At 45.6% G+C, this 18575-nt stretch overlaps 1 long non-coding RNA gene across 2 annotated transcripts; it reads left to right on the forward strand.

Moving 5' to 3' along the window:
- Positions 1–341: 341 nt before the first annotated feature.
- Positions 342–16103, forward strand: LOC144366352 (uncharacterized). 2 transcript variants are annotated; one of them, XR_013425418.1, is made up of 5 exons: positions 342–658; positions 7773–11073; positions 11155–11270; positions 12727–13133; positions 15889–16103. It is a non-coding gene; the product is annotated as an uncharacterized LOC144366352 (long non-coding RNA). The 2 variants fall into 2 exon arrangements; XR_013425417.1 differs by having other exon boundaries at positions 7773–11270.
- Positions 16104–18575: the final 2472 nt, after the last annotated feature.

The following is an 18575-nucleotide window of genomic DNA, read 5'->3' on the forward strand; positions in this document are numbered from 1 at the left end:
GAATTGAGGGTTATAATGAGCAAAGCTTATCTCAGGTCTGACTCACAAGGAGTGAATCCGAGTGACAAGGGGATCAGGCTGGCCCCTCGTAAGTGTCTCTGGAGGGCCTTACTTGAAACAAACACCTCTGAAGAAGCATTGTCATTTAAGGGGGCAGCAGCATTCCCCCTTCAAGTACAGGAGATTGTCCCTAAAATACCCACCATGTGGTTCTCATCCTGTGACACAGAGAAGATTTGGACAGGGACATCTTGTGGCACAGGCAGGTGCAGGGACATCTGACAGGGGAGGGGCTAGATAGGGTGCTTCCTGTTGGGCATCTCCCCAGAGTTCCCAGTGGAGCTGCCCTTGAACTTGTGATCCTCCTCCTGAGCCCTCGGGATTGCACCTGTGCACCAGGGCTCCCTGCTTCCGCTCTTTTTTATGCTACTGCTTTCTCAAAGCAATAACCATGAAAAGTATAGAAAGCAAGAAACTGAAAATATTGGACTATTTGGCTCAATTCCCATTTGAAACTCCCCAGGCCACATGAACAGAAGTCCTGTAAAAGTCTCAGATGTGGGTTGCTGCACAGTATCGAATAAGACCTGAAACAGGAAGTTATCCTATTTTTCTAGCCAAGATCTGCCGCTTCTGCTTCCTGCTGCTGAAGTCAGATGTGAGTATGTTGCAGAAGTGACAGCATGCTGGGGCTGGGGGTGTGTGGAGTGGAGGTGTTGTTTGGGGTGTAAGGGGAATATGAGCAGACAGAAAGAAATGGAGAAATAACACTGCAGAGCTGGGCGCGGTGGTGCACACCTGTAATCCCAGTGTACTTCTGGAGGCTGAGGCAAGAGGGTCACAAGTTCAAAGCCAGCCTCAGTAATATAGCGAGGCCCTAAGTGACTTAGCAAGAACTTGCCTCTAAATAAGAAATAAAAGGGCTGTGGAGGGGCCAGGGTTGCGGCTCAGTGGTACAGTGCTTGCCTAGCATGCGTGAGGCACTGGGCTCAATCCCTGGCACTGCATAAAAATAAACAAATAAGATAAAGGTATTGTGTCCTTCTACAACTAATAAAATATTTTTTAAAAGTGGGAGTGGGGGCTGGGAATGTGGCTCAGTAGTTAAACACCCCTGAGTTCAACCTCTGCTACAAAAAAAAAAAAAAAACCTGCAGAAAGAGGAAGAACTAGACCTAGGTAAGTCTGCTCTTAGGCCTTAGGCAGGTCTTAATTGAGAGCCTAAATGAGAAGCGCTGTAACTCCTCAAGTCCAGGTGGTTAATTTAAAACAATATAGGATACCTGTGAGTAAAGAGAGACCACTCTCAGAAGCTAGAGTATTGCTTCAACAAATCCTCTGTATGGTAGCCCTGTGGGGACCCTAAAGAAGCAGAAGGTATATGGAGACTTACAGGAGACTGCAGAGTTTTTTTTTTTTTAATATAAATTTTTTTTACTTATATATGACAGCAGAATGCATTACAATTCTTATTACATATATACAGCATAATTTTTCATATCTATGGTTGTATATAAAGTATATTCACACCAATTTGTGTCTTCATATATGTTCTTTGGATAGTAATGATCATCACATTCCACCATCACTAATAACCCCATGCCCCCTCCCTTCCCCTCCAACCCCTCTGCCCTATCTAGAGTTCATCTATTCCTCCTATGCTCCTGCTCCCTATCCCACTATGAATCAGCCTCCTTATACCAAAGAAAACTTTAGGTATTTGGTTTTTGGGGATTGGCTAACTTCACTTAGCATTATCTTCTCTGACTCCATCCATTTACCTGCAAATGCCATGATTTTATTCTCTTTTATTACTGAGTAATATTCCATTATGTATATATGCCACATTTATTTTATCCATTCATCTATTGAAGGGCATCTAGGTTGGTTCCACAGTTTAGCTATTGTGAATTGTGCTGCTATAAACAACACCGATGTAGCTGTGTCCCTGTAGTATGCTGTTTTTAAGTCCTTTGTGTATAGACAGAAGAGAGGGACAGCTGGGTCAAGTGGTGGTTGCATTCCCAATTTTCCAAGAAATCTCCATACTGCTTTCCATATTGGCTGCACTAATTTGCAGTCCCACCAGCAATGTAGGAGTGTATGAGTGTGCCTTTTTCCCCACACCCTCGCCAACACTTATTTCTGTTTGTATGCATAATAGCTGCCATTCTGACTGGAGTGAGATGAAATCTTAGAGTGGTTTTGATTTGCACTTCTCTGGTCATAGGGTCTGGCAGAAAGGGATGTCTGTGAGAGGCTCGGTCCTATGGAAATCACTGTAGAAACTGAAGTTGAGCATTAAAGTAGAGTGTCAGTGCCCATCAGAAGAGCCCTCTCCCAGGTGTGCAGGGATTGGAACACTGTTCTTGATCAGATAGAAACTTACTTCTTACAGTTCTGGAGGCTGGGAAAGCCCAAGACCCAGGCACTGGCCTCTGGCATCTGGGGAGGGTCTTCTTGCTTGTGTCTTCACATGGTGTAAGAGCAGAAGACAGAGAACCCACCCACAACCCCTTTTATAAGGTCTCTAATCCCATTCATCCAGGGGGGCTTGCTCACCTCCTATGGCCCTGTCTCTCCTTCCTTCCTTCCTTCCTTCCTTCCTTCCCCTCTCTTTCTTTTTTGATACTAGGAATGTAAGGGTCCAGCAAAGCGTCGGAGGAAGAGACCACACAAGAGACTGGCTTCATGCAATTGGCAAAGGGGATTTATTAATTCAGCATGCTGAGGTTCCAGGCTCACTCAGGAAGATAGAGCAGCCCAGAGCCCAGAGCAGAGGTCAAGCAGAGCTTAAGTACACTTTTTGGGGAGGGTGGGGGGCTTTGCTTGCATCAGAACAAATCATCATGAGGCACGGGAAAATTGAACAACAACTCTGAGACATTATTAGTACATTCATTGGCGGGAACAGGCTGGGCAGGGGTGATTGGTCACTTCTAAGCGGGGTACACATTCAAACTGATTGGTTTTAGAGCCTAAATAACTATGTGACAAATTACGCAGAATCCCAGGTTATTAGACAACCAGGAGTCAGTGAGAATATTTACTGGGCAGTTCGGGTATTGTCCTAATAGCTACAGGGATTACAGGTTCTGGGGGTAGCAGAGGAATTTTAACAATACCTAGTCTTTCACTTTTTAACCCAGGCCCTGCAGCTTGGAAACTTTACAATGCCCGGTCTTTTACACTTTAACTCAGGCTTTACGGCTTAGAATCTGCTTAGAAATTTTACCTTTACAGGAATAGAACCCAGCGGTGGTTTACCCTTTGTGTTACATCCCCAGGAAACCCCTCCCCTTTTATTTGGAGACAGGGTCTTACTCAGTCGGAAGCTGGGGTTGAACTGGCAGTCCTCCTACCTCAGCCTCCCCAGTTGCTGGATTACAGGAGTGTGCCACCCCTCCCAGCAAAGCCCTCTTCACACTGTCACACTGATGATGGTTTCAACATAGAAACGTCGTCGGGGGAAACAGTCAAATCCTAGCAGCAGGGATGATTTCTAACTGGGGCTACTCCTTTAAACCTTCATGTCAGGGTTCTTCAGGGCCTGATGGGGCAGGTTGTGCCTTTACACATCTGGAAAGTTGGGGTCCACTGTGAATGCTACGGGGCTGCTGGTGGTTGGGAGGTCCCAGAAATCTCTACCTATGCAGCCCTCCTCTAAATGAGTGGGGATAAACTAAGCAGGAGAAACTGGATAGACTGATATTGCTACGAGCAATCTGGACCAGCACAGTGTCTCAGCCTAGTGCCCCTGACAAAGGTGGCAAAGTTTGGGTAAAAATAATGACAGAGAGAAGGATTAAATAATAGTTAAGGGTAAATAAATAAATGAGTGGGCAATGCAGCAAAGGAAAATCCAACATTCAAAAGAGAGATGCATTCCAATACACAGAATAATATTATCTCTTAGCACAATTAGACCAGACACCCAGAAAGGTGAAGTCTGGCTGGCATCATGCCTGCTTTTGATCCTGATAAGGTTGAATGGCAGCCTGCAAATCTAGGTGACATCACTCTGGGAGACATTCTGGTCACATGATTTTTTTATTCATTAGTCCATTTTTTGTTGCTATAACAAAATACCTCAGGTTGAGTACTTTATAAAGAAAAAGTGCTTTATTTAGCTCACAGTTTTGGAGACTGAAAGGATAATCCAATCTGCTCAGCTTCTGGAAAGGGCTTCCTTGACTGTGTCCCAACATGGCAGATGGCATCATGGTGGGAGCATTTATGGAGCTGAGGGGAGATCACATAGTAAGACGGGAAGTGCGAGTGATATAAGGGCTACGCTTGCTCTTTTGTGATAATTTGCTCCCTTTAGAACTAAGGAGGCTGGCATTAATCCCTTCGGAGGGCAATTCCTCCAATGACCTAAGCACCTCCCACTAGGCTCCACCTCTTAAAGGTTCCACCACCTCCTAATAATGTCACACTGGGGACCAAGACTCCAGTACATGAGCCATCAGTGGACAAACCACACTCAAACCTTAGCACCAACCATGCTAAGATGAGAAACTGGACTGACTGTTGATAATAAGTGAAATGGGAATGTACAGTATCTTTTGACTGCTACTCCTACTAGAATGAATGTCACTCAGAATGGAGCTTCTGAGAACTATTTTCCACTGGAATTTAAACAGCATCATGTACAGCTCCCAGAGGATTGTGTAATTGTAAACCTTGATGATCAACTGCTTACAAAAGTCCCTGGTTAGGAAGAGCAAAATACATAATGGCAGGATGCCCAGTATGTCACAGTGTGCTAAGAGCAAACATGCATCATCATCCTGTCACCATTGTTTTTATGAAGGAAAATCATTCAGCAGAACAGGGGAAAACAATAGGCTCCTGATAGGATCAAAACAGTGGGCATTGTATTATGGACCCCAGTTCCCCTGGGCAACACCACCTCCAGGCCAAAAAGACCATGGGAGACCTTATGGAAAACTCAAACCAAATGTAGCCTCCACTCGACCACCTTGGTCTGAGGGCCCAATGGCCTCTAGTATGTTTTCTGACTGGCCTCAGACCCGAGAGCAACAACCTCACAGTGGACCAAACAAGACATCCACAAGACAGAACAGGGCCTGAGGGGACAGAGGTGACAAGCTGGGTTCCCTGGCACAAGCCGCATTTGCTTTTGCATTATGAGGTTTTTAAAATTCTTGGACAGAGGCTGTGTAGCTCAGTGGTAGCTCGTATGCTTAGAATGTATGAGGACACCCCAAACAAAACACAGAACACTTCTTATTTTCCTGAAGCCTCAACACCCTCACAGTCTGAGCCACAGCCCCAGGACTTTTTATTTTATTTTAATTAGGTATATATGAAAGCAGGATGCATTTTGATTCATTGTACACAATTGCGGCCAATCCTTTTTATTTATTTTTTTTTACATTTTTATTTCAAGACAGGATTTGGCTAAATTGCCTAGGCTGGACTTGAACTTGTAATCCTCCTACCTCAGCCTCCCCAGGTAGCTGGGATTACAGGTGTGCCTCACCATGGCTGACTGCTTTTATTTTGTAAAGAGAAATAGATTTAGAACCTGAGTTAAAATCATCTACTCATTCACCTCCCAGGTGTCTTGTGAAGAATAAGACCTCTTTCAGCGAACCTGGTCAGGCGGCACTAACTCATTCTCCCGCCTGAGCTTCTCCCAAGCTTCCTTTATGCCTCCGGAGGATTTGAATCAATTTTAGGGATCTTTTTAAGCAATGCTTTTTGTGAGAGTCACAAAACTGGTGGACTCTTGAGGGCGCACACACCTTCAGAAAGGTTGTTCCTCTTGTCTCAGAAACCCACTGGCCCGACTCTAATTGCTGTCAGAACTACTGGTACCAATGAGCTGCCCGAGGATGTTATTTCTATTATTATTTGTGTATGTTCGGGTGTATGACCGTTTCCTTCCACCATCCATGCATGTGTGGTGCTGGGGACTGAACCCAGGACCTCACACACCAGGATTCTTCATCGACACTCCAGCGGTCTTCCCCAGTGCAAGCCATTATCAGAGATGCCAAATTCATTTGGAGCACATCAGTTGTCCTCTCCGAACATTTCTTTGGTTATTGCTGAGCCCTTCTGGGACACCCCCCAGAAGTCCCTTTCTTATCTTCTTGTCCCTTCTTTGTCACCGTCTACTCTCAGTCTCTCTACTCTCCATGCACGACTGTCATCCCAGCAACTTGGGAGGCTGAGGCAGGAGGATTGCAAGATTGAGACTAGCCTCAGCAATTTAACAGAGGCCCTAAGCAACTTAGCGAGACCCTGTCTTAAAACAAAATTCCAAAGGGCTGGGATGTGGCTCAGTGGCAAGACACCCCTGGGTTCAATACTCAGTGCAAACAAGCAAACAAAACTCTTCATTTAGAGGTCTTCTGATCTACTTGACTTTATTTTTAAAATTTTATTTATGTACTTATTCACTTTTGGTACAGGGGCACTTCACCATGGAGCTATATCCCTATAAACATTTTTAAATGTTTTTTAAATTCTGAGATAGTGTCTTCCTAAATTGAAAAGCTGGCCTCGAACCTGTGATTCTCCTGCCTCAGGCTCCTGAGTCGATGCTTTAGAGGCATATATCCCAGCACCTAGCTTAGTAGGTATGTTAGATGAGTAAAGTTCTGCTGTCTGTATGGGGTTGTAGGTGCTCATTTTATCCACAGAGCTGCAGATCTTGGGCCACAATGGAATAGAAATAGGCCTGTCTAACTAGCTGTAATATGATTTGCCTGCAAAAGTGCCCCAAGTCACCACAGGGTTTCATTTCTGAGCCACTACCAATGGTTTCCAGCCTATTCAGGAAGAAAAATAGGACTCTCTATGGCAGAGGCTTCAGCATGCAAACCAGTGGCCTGCACATCACCAGGAGCCTGTTAGAAATACTGAATCTTGCCGGGCGCAGTGGCACACATCGGAATTCTAGCTACTCTGGAGGCTGAGGCTGGAAGATAGCAAGTTCGAGGTCAGCCTTGGCGATATAGCAAGACCTTGTCTCAAAATAAAAAAAAAAAAAGGGCTGAGAATGTAGCTTAGTGATAAAGCACCCTTGAGTTCCATCTTCAGTACCAAAAATAAGAAAGGAAAAAATAAACATTTACAGAATCTCCACCTCTGCCCCAATCTACTCAATCAGGATCGGCCAAGTTAACCTCATCTTCAAAGGATTTTTATGCACTAAATAGTGATCTCTTAATCTGTGTGTGACCATTAACGATCATTAATCATTAGTAATTACTAATCATTAATGATTAATGATCGTTAATGGTCACACACAGATTAAGTTTCAGGGCAGGACATCTGTGTGCCTGCCTGCCTGCCATCTCGACTATTCTACTCTCTGAGCTCCAAATCTCTCTCCTTGAACTCTGTGTTCCTCTTCCATTTCCATTTGGGAAACAGCTACAAGGTTTAGGATTTAGCCAGGTGGCCCTCGCAGTCTGTGGGCCAAGATGTCCCTTCCAGGATAGAAGCTCTGTGTCTTCCCATCCTCCTCCCTCTCCCCCTTCTCCTCCTCCTCTTCCTCCTCGGTCTCCTCCTCCTTCTGCTTCTACAACCTAAAATCTTACCACTTTGGCCATTTTACATGTTCAGTTCTGTGGTATTAAGTACATTCACGTTGTGTGATTGTCACCACCGTCTGTCTCTAGCTCCCACATCACTTGTCCTTTAGCTATAATGTGACATAAAGGGATATACCTAGAAACACTACATTTACCCAAGGATTCCTTTTTTTTTGACAACTTTTGACACCTCTGCAGAAATCTCTAAGGGGTATATGAAGCACAGCCAACGGTCATGCTCAAGAGATATTTCCAGAAGGATTCCCTCTATGCAAGAGCTCTCCTCAGAGTCAACATTTTGTTAGAAAACCAAGAGCAAGTCTGTCTCTCGGGAAAAGTGCCGTAATCAAACTCCGGAGATCAGAGCTCCATTTGCATACACAATGAGAACTACAGATGCCTCCTGGTCAGGACCCTGCTCTCTGAAACCATGCCCAGGGGAAAGGAAATGTCATCAGCCAGCGTTTTGACAACATTGGAAACAGAACAAGAGGCATCATTGGATTTGAATATTTGATGTCGGAGCCGGAGCCCGGCCCTCCATCTCCACACAATGAGCCAAGTCCAAGGTCAACAGTTCTCAGGTGGACACAGCACAGAGCATGCAGCAGGGCCAGTGGCTCTTCCTGCACATTTACCTAATGTGCTTGAGCCTTCAGCACGTGTGGTCGGTCCCTGTACATCTGGTGTTTGCCGCAGAATCTTCTGCGCTGCTGAAACCCCCACTGCAGTGTTTTTATCCTTTGGATACGAGATGTCCCCCGAAAACCTCACGTGTTGGTATAGGAATGTTCAGAGAGGAAATTGATTAGATGACCAGAGCTGTCACTTCATCGGGGGATCCATCCATTGGGTAGATCACAGATGGGGTGACTGCAACAACAGAAGTTGGAGCTGGGGTCCAGGCTCAGTGTGCCAAGGAGCAGGGCTCTGGTGAAGACCCTTCCTCACTTGTGGACCACCACGTTCTCACTGATCGAGACATGGTCTGTTCCCTGTGCACATGCACCTGGTGTCTCTCCCTCTTCATATAAGGACACCCGTCCTGTGGAATGGTGGCCATGCCCTTATGATCTCATTTAACCCTGGTTCCTTCTTTAAAGACGCTATCTTCCAAATGCAGTCACATCCAGAGTTCCTGAGGTTAGGACTTCAGCACAGGAATTGGTGGGGCAGGGCACAGATCAGTATCTAAGAATCTGTCCCATAGGATCTTGGGATGATGAAGCTAAGATGGGGACAGGGATGCACGTTGCCCAAGGTCACAATAAAAACACGACTGGATTTGAAGCCATATCTGCTCTTAGCCCCCATCCCACATTGCCAGAGGCGTCAGAGCAGAGGGCAGGAAGGTGGGAGTGTGGGGGCACCATTTTCTGTACCTGTGTCCCTCGCACCCTAAGTATGTGATACAGGAAGGATGCTCTCCCCGTACCTGCTGACCGGCTAACAGCAGACGCAGGGCGTTGATGGCTGTTTACCTGTGGACAGGGGCCAGGAAGAGAAGGCGATAGATCCCAAGTCTCCCAGGGTTGATTTTAACCTCACAGCATTCCTCAAAATGGTCCTGAGATTATCAGGAGAGTAGGACATTTGTGTAAGTCAGTGTTTTCCGCTCAAATCTTTCTGGGTTCAATAGCCCAACACTTGATTATCTGATTGATTAATTGATTGATTGGAACTTCACAACCCTTTGGGCTCCTACGGCTTTGAGTTCTTTTAAAGGCCTTCTGTCCATATCCTTAAGATATAAGCCTTCTGTCCATATCCTTAAGATATAAGATAGAAGAACTTCGTCAAATACTTCAGAGACCACTTGGCAGTACAGGGCCAAGGATGACTCCCTGATTTCTCATCGCCCACCTACAAGAGTTGACCAGAGGTGGACCATGTGGAACAGAGACACCCCGTTTACTGTGCATTATTTTACCTGATATTCAGAACCACTCCTCAGGGGAGGAGCTGGCCGCATCCAGCAAGCCGCAAAGGTCCTTTGGGAGGGATGTCCTCCCCAGACCAGGAGGAGACAACAGCCTTCATCATGGGATGATAATCGGGGCTGGAATAAGCCTGAACACAGGCTCACTAGAGTAGCCCTTCCCTTCCCCTCGCTCCTCTACCTTCCATTTCTCTACCTTCTAGAAGCCAAGTGAAGTTTTCAAAGGCCTTTCCACTAATTTAGGGAATCTCACACCTGTGCCACTGTGGAAGTCAGAGCCCCTGATGGGGGTGTCTCAGGCACCGTGGTCCCTGGGCTGAGGTCCTTTGGGACATTCACAGTGGTCGGGTGGAATCTTCCAGCACGGTCAATGAACCACACAGGGCTCTGCGCCCGGGTAGACCCAGGCTCCGAGCAGACGCGTCACACTATGATTTGGGGTGAGGGAGAAGGAGAGATCTCTTCTACCATCCCTTGACTTTCATGGGGGCCGTTTGGAACTCCACACAAAGCTGGTTACCAAGAGAAAAGCAAATTTCTATTCATCTTACACATACACGGGGATCCTCACACCACAGCAAAGTCCAAAGCACGGAACCAAGCAGCATGCTGTCGTACTCTGTAAACAATGACAAACCCGTGAAGGGATGACACATAAGTGGGTCTCGGGACCAGGGTAGTAGATTCCAGGAGCGTCTTGAAGAGATAAACGGAAGGTAGAGGAGCAAGTGGAAGGTAAGGGCTACTCTAGTGAGCCTGTGTTCAGGCTTATTCCAGCCCCAATTACTAGTTTCCCATGATGAAGGCTGTTGTCTCATCCTGGCTCGAGGAGGACATCTCTCCCAAAGGACCTGAGTGGCTTGCAGCAGCAGGAAGACAGGCCACACAGCCTTCCTGCAGTTACAGTTCCCGGGGGACTTCGGCTTGAAGTGATCATTATACCAGTTCAGCATGTCAACTCCTTCTGGGGCCAGTCATCTCATCTCACATGCCTCACTTTCCTTAGTTGTCAAAAAAGATGCTAAGAGGCTGTGGTTGTGGCTCCGTGGCAGAGCGCTTGCCTAGCGTGTGTGAAGCACTGGGTTCAATCCTCAGCACCCCATAAAAATAAAATAAAATAAAGGTATTATGACCATCCATAACTAAAAATAAAATTTTTAAAAAAAGATGATAATACCCCCTTCATGGAACTGTGGTGAAGACATGTCTAAGATGGTTTACTTACCAGTACACACCCATCTCCTCTGGACTGGTGTCCCTACTGCCATTTAATCATTTTTGGATACTTTTGTAATGAATGAGGAAACATATAAATGACTAAGATCAAGACTAACAGTGAGGAAAATGGGAAAAAAATTAAACGTAGGGTTCTAAAATTCAAATGGACAATTTATCAACTTTATCTATTGGCTTTATATCACTGGGATTCTTTGGGATTAAATGAAAGACCAAAACCATGATTCATCAAAGCAGAGAGACAAGCCTGCCGTCTGGATCTCAGGTTCCTCCAGCCTGGGAGAGCTAATCCCACGGAGCAGCTCCAGTCAGCCAACTGAACAGGTTCGTGGCATCCGCGTGGATCGTTAAGTGTCATGAGCCATGTCATTAACGCAGACCAAACATGTTTGTGTCTTTCCACAGTGTCATCAATTTATGGAATGACAATAAATTCACAGGCTCTGCAACTTACAGTCGTGACAGTTCACCAAGTACCTGTGGATCACCTGGTCATCATAAGTGCTGAGGGCGATTGCCAAGTAGGAATGACGCATCGAAATTTCCTTGCCAGCGTACCCCATGTTAAATGGACTTGCCTTGGAAATTTGCTGTGACCTTGCATGTGTGTTTGAGAAAGGTGACCCTGCTCAAGGACCAGGTGGATCCAGGATTAGGGTGTATCCTGCAGGTTTTAGGAAGTATCCGGGTTTAAGATAATTTGGGTTTAAGGCGTTCCCGGTTTAAGACAATGTGGTTTTAGGGAAGTTCCAGGTTTAAGTTTATTCCTGCTGGGAGTAGGGCGTTCCTGCTGCCTGAGTTCCCGTTGAGTTCTCGTAGAATTCAGAAAGTTTTGGGACGTGAATTGTGGGGCAGATTTTAGATTTCCCCAGAACGTGTTTGTACAGGGCCGATGTGAGTTCGGGAATAAAGAATTGCTGTTTGAATCTACAAGGTATGAGTGGCTCGTGATTCAACCCAGCCAAGACATTGGCACATAAGCCAGGCTATCACAGGTTCTTTATTCTGCTATTTCTAATATCTATAATATTCAAGTCATCACACTTCACATAATTTATGTGGGAGTGGGGGCAATTTTCCTAGGAAAGGCTAATAACAAGTAACCAGAAGACAGTATCAGGGTCTCTAGTGATGGGGTTGCTTCATTTGCAGGTGTGGTCACCGTTTGATAAACTCGTGGGCTTGTTTTTTTCAATATAAATTTGATACAACCATGCACCCTTGTGCTTCTGATTAATTCAAAGGGTTTTCAGGTTCAAAAAGTTTCCTTTTTATTAGCACAATTAATTTATCCATTTGTGCCTTGTGCTTGTGCCAGATGGATGGTAGTTGTTGGCTTGTACAAATAAGGCATAGAGTCATTTCACCTCATCACTGAAACTCAGAATGGAATAGCTTATGGCAAACGATTGTTTTACAAAATGGAATCACTCAGGTTTAGACCTGGCCTGAAAACTGCTGTTCTGTACACACAGTAACCCAGATCAGGGCACAGCCCCGATGATCCAAGACCTTGGTTTCCTTCCAATGTGTGGATGGAGGTAAATTCTGCTGCTACCTGAGAACTCTAAAGAGAAGTGAAAAGAAAGTTCAGTCTTTTTTTTTTTTTTTTTGGTACCGGGGATTGAACCCAAGAGTGTTTAACCACTGAGCTTCATCTCTAGCCCATTTTTTTGCGTTTTATTTAAAGACAGGGCCTTGTTAAGTTGCTGAGGCTGGCTTTGAACCCACAGTCCTCCTGCCTCAGCCTCCTGAGGCTCTGGGATTACAGGCAAAAGTCCACTCTTAAATTTAAAGAGAGACACCTATGTCAGCGTCCAGATGTCAACAATCATTTCTTTGGAGTACCAATAAAATTGCTGGGCAGGGTATCCTCGAGTTTGAACTTGCCCCAAGTTAAACCCTGCCTAGAGAAAAATGTGGCTGTTTACATTTCTCGTTCTTAAAATGACTGACAGTCCATCTTCCGCCTCCTAGGTCTGGCCGCCGCCGCAGCAGATACTTGCTGGAGTCAAAATCAGGATTTGAGAACATCTCACGAAAACTTGCTGAAGGTTCCCAGGCCATTTCTCCATGACTATCACTTGTGAAAATGTCTATCTGAACATAAATATGAAGTCAAAAAGAAGCCGCAGGAAAGCAAATGAACTGGCCTGGCTCTGGATTGAACCCGCCTCCTCTGGTTCTGAGTCCCTAAGAACTGGAAGGATTTGGAGCTGCTTTGCCAATTTTTTGGCTTCCTGAAAGTCAAGTTAGAAGAAATGTGCAGCCAGAAGGCACAGCCCATTTCTGCAAGGAGGTAGCAACCAGGTTTCACGTTATCCTGGCAGCCAGATGATTTCTGAGAAAAAGCCACAGCGGAGATGTGGCAGCTGTCAATCACGGTGGGTAACTGGAGTGGTCTTTTGGTTTTGGTTTTGCGGAGGTTTTAAAAAAGATAAGTCTGGCTCTTTGCGTGAAAACCTTAGTGGTGGGACAGAAAAAGGTAAATAGAGTCAAAGGCTCACAATTCATCATTGTTCCTCCTGGGAGCATCTTGATGATCATTAAGGTCTCTTGCTGCAACAGCAGTCACCAGTTTTTGAAAGCATGTGGTCCTGGCATCCGATGACCTGGCAGGGCCTCACTTCTGTCTTTCTCTTGGCAGTTTTGGAATCTGGCTGCACCTTGCAAAAGCAGCACGAGGCTAAGGTCCTGTGCGTTCCCTGTCTGAGCTTGTCATTGCAGTTTGTACCCGAGGCTGTGTCCTGGTGCAGATAGGCAGCTGTTCTCCGAGATCATCTCCACTTCCCAGGCCGTGAAAGCCGGAAACATCTGAAATAATTAGTTTATGTTAGGATGTGAGACTGGTAGGAGAGATGGGGAGTTCTGGAAGATTCTGAGGCTGCACTAGTGAGTCAGGGGGTACGGTGGGTGCCTGTAAGGTCGGTCTGTCTGCCTGTCTGTCTGTCTGTCTATCTATTATTATTGCTGTAACAAATACTGGAGAAAAAAATCAAGTTAATGGAGGAAAGGCTTATTTGGGTTCCATCTCAGTCCCTGGCAGACTGGGCTCTGCTCTTTGGGTTGCGGTGGTTGTGAATGTGTGATGAAGCAAAGCTGCTTATGTCATGGGAGCCCAGAGAGAAAACCTGGATCCCGACACCTCTTCAAGGATGTAGTCACTGTGACCTTGCTTCCTCCCACGGGGCCCCACATCCTAAAAGTGCCACCGTCTCCCAGCAGCCCTGCAGGCTGGAACCAAGCCTTCAACACGTAGCCTTGGGGGACATTTAAGATCCAAACCACAACACTGTCTGCCTGCCTGTCTGGCTATCATCTAGGCCTCTCTAGTTCACACAGTTTAGTGCAAGAACCAGAATTCTATATTTCTCACCACACCAGCAACCCAATAAGCAGATTTATTTTTGCTCTTTATCCCAAACTTTTTGTAATGTCTCCAAATCAAATTATGCAAGACCAGCACAATTAAAACCCACTTACCTTTCTTCTCCGTATGAAGTTAATTTTCTACTGAGAGCTGTCAATGCTTAAGTTTCTCTAACTTAAGCCTAAGCCCGTCCATCTCTCTGGATTCAGGGTTTGTGTAGGTGACCTGACAACAGGGTCAGAGGCTCCCTCAGAGGAACCTGGGGGGTCTGGACTCCAGGTGCACCTGCAGGGCCTCTAAATGTCTCTTACTGGGCCACAACAGGAAGGTTCTGCTTTTGCCTGAATAAAGTGGCTAATTAGATTTTTTAAAGAATAAATTTGATGTTGGGATGATGTTTTACATGTATAGGGCTAGTACAGAGTTCCTGTGTATCCATCACACGATTTTAGTTTCCCCTAAATTTTTCTCATATGGCACCTGCGGTACATCTGTCAAAACCAGGAAGTGAATGAATCCATCACTACTAACCCATGGCTCCATACTGCCTTTAGGTGTCCTTAGTCTCTTCTGGTCTACGACACCTTCTATTTTGACTCCTTGCCAATTTTGAGAATACTGGCCAGGTACTTTCTAGAACAGTCCTCAAACTGGGTTCATCTGAAGAATTTTCTCATGATTACACTGCAGTTATGAGTTTTGGGGAAAGGAGGCCACAGAGGCGAGACGCCTTCCCGTCACACTGAATCTGGGTGTGGGGATGTCCACACGAGGTCCTTGAGATCCAAGCACCGTCCCGTGGTCAAGTTCATGTTTGCTAAGTTTCTCCACCAGTGCGGTTACGTTTTTTTCTCTTTCTTTGCTCCATTATTTGAAAGTGAGTCACCAAGTCAACCTGCCCTCAGGAAAAAGGGGATTAGCCTCTTCGCCCAGCATAGAAGTGTTAGAAGTTGTCCTGTTCGTCACTTGCCCTTCCTCTGCGTGACTTGTCAATCTTTTTCCCTCTGACTTAGGAATTAAATGGTGTTCTAGGCACTGGGGATGCAGGACAGAGATAAACAGGAAACAGACTAGGGGACCAGACATGGAGGCTGGCAAAATGAGATTCAAACCCGGCTTGGGCATAAAAGCACAGTGGGACTAGTGTGGCTTTAAGCTGTTTTTTCTAAAAAGTTGGAATAGTAAAAGCTCCCTCTTAAGTAACCATGAGAAGTAAGTTGCATATGAATGCAGAAGTGCTGCATGCAATGTTTGTTATGCAGTAGGTACTCAATAAATGTTAACTGTCTTTGTTCAAGAAGAAAATGATGGCACAGAGCTACCAAGAGCATGGATCCTGGCACCAAACTGCCTGCTTTTAAGATCTGCTTCTCATGCTCCAAAGCTGTGTGACCTAGGCAAGTTACTTCACCTCTCAGTACCTCAGCCTTTTCTTAGGTAAATGGGGCTAATAACGGCATCCCTCTCATGAGGTTGCTATGAATATAATTTGTGGTATGTAAAGGGCACAGACAGTGCCTGGAACACAGTATGTTACAAGTGTTTGCAAATATTCTTTATCCTTCAACACAATCGTGTTTTAGGCAATGAAGCATGCATTGATTTAATATTTAACCATCTTACATAATTCGATAGATTAAAATTCAATCTTTCCATGCATTAGAATTCAAGAGACTAGGAATCCATTGAGTAGTTTAGTATTTAACCATTTTATAGAGTTCAAAACATGTAGAGATTAACACCAATTTGATATTTTTTCTTTCTTTCAGATCCTACTCCCTGGCATTATCAAGATAAAAGATGTAATAAACTGCACCTAAGTATACAATAGATGAGTTTTAGAATATTATTATGTTTCAGGGCTGGAGTTGTGGCTCAGGGGTAGAGTGCTCGCCCAGTATGCATGAGGCACTGGGTTCAATCCTCAGCACCACATAAATGTCCACCTAAAATGAACTAACTGAATAAATATATTTAAAAAGAATATTATTACTTTTCTATTCATAAAGAAACTACAACCACAGGAAAACACTGTGCATGTGCAAAGAGTGTATATTCTGACGTGATTGGGAAACATGTTCTTTCAAGGTCAAATAGGTCAAGTCTTCTATGGCCTTCCATGGGTCCAGTTTTGACTTTGCTGTACTAGTGACAGGTCTCCTTCCGAGGACCGGCCTACTGTGCTTTTCTGCTGACTGGTAGAACACAGCGACTACCTGTCCCATCTGAGCTTTGGGATTCTTCTCTCTGGTCCCTCACGTCTTCTTTCTCAGGCATGGGGTCGTTCTCCTACCCCTATTTCCTGACCAGAACTCAGCTAAGGACAAGAAGGACCGTCTGGGTGTCTGTACTGGGAACCACAGGGGTCTTTACCTCCTCCCATTTCCGGATCTGCCTGCTCCACTTGGCAGCCAGCCACCTCTACCTGGGCATCCTCACCACCCTGAGACGAGGACTCGCCACCCAGTAAGTACAGGGCAGATGGAGAGTTCACGCCATTCGCTTCTCCTCTTTGGGGATGTCTTGGGCCCTGTGATGTCCTGGGTTTGAAACCTTGGAAATAGTAACTTTGAAGTATAAGCATGTCCTAGCTACTACTGAATTGCTATCTAATTGAGCTGTTGTTTTTGTTTAATAATTTGTTTGAATTCTCAGTGATAATTAACGCTACGATGTTCCTTAATTCTGAACCTAAACATTACAGTGATGTGAAAGGAGAAGGATACTACTGTAGTTTCAGCATAATTTGTCCTCTTTTTTGGGGGGTGAGAGGTACCAGGGATTGAGCCCAGGGGTGCTCAACCACTGAGCCACATCCCAGCACTTTTTATATTTTATTTTGAGACAGGATCTCACTGAGTTGCTTAGGGACTTGCTAAATTGCTGAGGCTAGTTTTGAACTGGTGATCTTCCCGCCTCAGCCTCCTGAGCTGTGAGGATTACAACTGTGCACCACTGTGCCCCCGCAATCTGTCCCTTTTGAAACACACGTTGAAATTTAATTCTCCATTGTGAGATGATTTTAAGAGATGGAACCAAGTAGGACCTTTCAGAGGTAATTAGGGCTATGCTCTTAGAATGGATTAATCCATTCATGCAGGTAATGAATTAATGAGTTAGTGGGTTATCTTGAGTGTAGATTGGCTATAAACTTCAGTTTGGCTGGGTCTCTTGCCCACACCCTGTCTCTCACCACGACATACCCTGTGCTGCCTTGGAACTCTGCCAACAAGAAGGACATCTCTATGTGCAGCTCCTTGACCTTGAACCAGGACCATGAGCCAAAACAAACATGCTTTCTTTTTCTTTTTCTCTTTTTTTGCAGGGAGAGGGGCTGAACTCAGGAGCATTCGACCCCTGAGCCACATCCCCAGCCCTATTTTGTATTTGATTTAGAGACAGGATCTCACTGAGTTGCTTAGCGCCTCACTTTTGCTGAGGCTGGCTTTGAACTCAACATACTCCTGTCTCAGCCTCTCAAGCCTCTGGGATTACAAGCGTGTGCCACCACACCGGGCCAAACCCGCTTTCTTTATAACTGACCCAGTATTGTGCTATTAGCTACAGAAAACAGACTAGGATAGCTACCAAGAATTGTCACCTCTGTAGAACTCCATGCTGTGGGGGACAATTTCTCTCCAAAGAATGTGGGAGCTGTTATCAGAGCAGATCCAGAGCTGCAGATGTTTCCTCCAGGAGATTCTGTAAATGACTTAGAATCTCCGTCAAGGACAGGGGCCTTTCTACTTACCTGACTTGTCTGAGTTCAGCCACTTCTGATTACTCACTTCACCTTCCAGATCTGGACCAACTACTAACTCTAAATCTCTCCTCTAGAAAGTAAAATTCTCTAACATTTGGGCCCCATATCGCTTCTTCTGCATTGTAGTTGAATTTGATAGAGCAGAGATCTTTCTCTTGTAACCAAAGACCATCCTTTGCTCTCTTACCTAGACCACTTTTTACAGAGAACGGGTTCTTTCCACAGTTCTCACGCCACATGACCTAAATCTGTGCCTTCTGCCCTCCTGCAGCCTTCCAGCATCCCAGTCACAGCTGTTGGGGCTTGAGAAGAGTGTCTGACCCACATCAGGCTGATCTGGAACATTCCTGTGAGCTCCTCTTTAAGTCAGAGTTGTCTTTGTGCTTCAGCTGGTTGGCTGGGGACGCTGAGCTGGTGTAGGCTTGCTGGGGGGTGCCGATGGTCTGAGGCAGTCAGGAGACCAGGTGTGAGTGAGCGGAGAGGACGGTCAGTCTGTCCTGCTGAGAGGGAGCCCAGGGAGACAGGGAGAGGGAATGGCGGTCCATGAACCCAGCTATACTTCTTGAGCTACTTCCCTGGATGGTGTGACCCATTCCACTTGGGAATGAATATGTGACTCCTAACACCCTCCCAATGGAGCTGGGAGCTGTCTCGGACCCCAGGAATCTTTTATCCTTGGCCTTGCTCTTGCTC

Source organism: Ictidomys tridecemlineatus, chromosome 8 (assembly GCF_052094955.1).
Source record: "Ictidomys tridecemlineatus isolate mIctTri1 chromosome 8, mIctTri1.hap1, whole genome shotgun sequence".
NCBI classification, from domain to species: Eukaryota; Metazoa; Chordata; class Mammalia; order Rodentia; family Sciuridae; genus Ictidomys; species Ictidomys tridecemlineatus.